Source organism: Triticum dicoccoides, chromosome 5B (genome assembly GCF_002162155.2).
Source record: "Triticum dicoccoides isolate Atlit2015 ecotype Zavitan chromosome 5B, WEW_v2.0, whole genome shotgun sequence".
Taxonomy (NCBI): domain Eukaryota; kingdom Viridiplantae; phylum Streptophyta; class Magnoliopsida; order Poales; family Poaceae; genus Triticum; species Triticum dicoccoides.
In genome coordinates, this window is record NC_041389.1 from 181,883,937 (window position 1) to 181,885,559 (window position 1,623).

Below are 1,623 nucleotides of genomic sequence, written 5' to 3' on the forward strand. Positions count from 1 at the left end.
CGGCTGGGTCAAACCCTAAATCGGCGCCGCCCTTAGCTCCTCGCCCTCCCCCCTCCCTCGTCGCCGCTCGAGGGTGTGACAGGCCCTCTGAGTCCTCTCGCTAGGTAAGCACCGGCGCGGGCCGGAGCGTGGCACTGGGGCCGGGCGGCATAGCGGCGCGACGGGTAGAGGCGGTGCCTAGCCGCCTCTGCCTCCCCGCGGCGGGCGGCCAGGTGGTGCGATGCGTCTGGGTCGTCGGGACCGCGGTGGCGTGGCCACACGGTGTTGCCAAATCCAGGGCCAGACCGCGGGCGGCGCGAGTGGTGGGCGACCACCTCTGCCATGGCATTCCTGGCTGGTGGAGGTGGGTGGTGGTGGGTGCTGGAGGTCGGGGATGGTGGCTGCATCGGCCAGATCCGGCTTCGCAGCGGCGTGAGCCGTGGGCGGCTTGGGCTGCGGTTGGCCGCCTTGACCGGGGCCTCCTTGGTTGGTTGGGGTGGCGGCGTAGTGGTGAAGGTTCGTCCACTATAGGATCGAAAGTATGTCTAGAGGGGGAGGGGGGGTGATTAGACTACTTGACCAAATAAAAATCTAGCCTTTTCCCAATTTTAAGTCTTGGCAGATTTTATCAACTTAACACAGGTCAAGCAATCAACCTACACATGCAATTCTAAGAGTATAGCAGCGGAATGTAAATCATTGCATATGAAGGTAAACGGGAGGAGTTTGGAGGGAGCAAACACAATGTAGACACGGAGATTTTTGGCGTGGTTCCGATAGGTGGTGCTATCGTACATCCACGTTGATGGAGACTTCAACCCACGAAGGGTAACACTTGCGCGAGTCCATGAAAGGCTTCACCCACGAAGGGTCCACGAAGAAGCAACCTTGTCTATCCCAGCATGGCCATCGCCCACGAAGAACTTGCCTCACTTGGGTAGATCTTCTGGCGATATCCTTGCCCTTACAAACTCCTTGGTTCACTCCACAATCTTGACGGAGGCTCCCAAGTGACACCTAACCAATCTAGGAGACACCACTCTTCAAAATGTAATAGATGGTGTGTTGATGATGAACTCCTTGCTCTTGTGCTTCAAATGATAGTATCCCCAACACTCAACTCTCTCATAAATTTGGATATGGTGGAAAGATGATTTGAGTGGAAAGCAACTTGGGGAAGGCTAGAGATCAATATTCTTGTGATTGGATTGGAATGTTTTGGTCTCAACACATGAGTAGGTAGTTCTCTCTCAGAAAATGAGTAGTGAAGGCACATTCTGATGGCTCTCTCTCAAATGGAGAAGGGGGTGGAGGGATATATATATAGTCTCCACACAACCTAACCGTTACACACAATTTACCAAACTCAATGGGACCGAATGGTGAAACTCGATGGGACCGACCTGGTTCAAAATGTTAACGTTAGGCTTTTCGGTGGGACCGACAATATCAACTTGGTGAGACCGATGCGCTAGAGTTAGGGCAAAACCTCATCTCGGTGAGACCGATCACATGAACTTGGTGAGACCCGATTTCAGTAATAAGCAAACAAAGACTTAGTCAGGCAAACTCGATGGGACCGATCGCTCATTTCGGTGAGACTGAAATGTTACGAAAAGGAAACAGAGAGTTTGCACTGCAAAC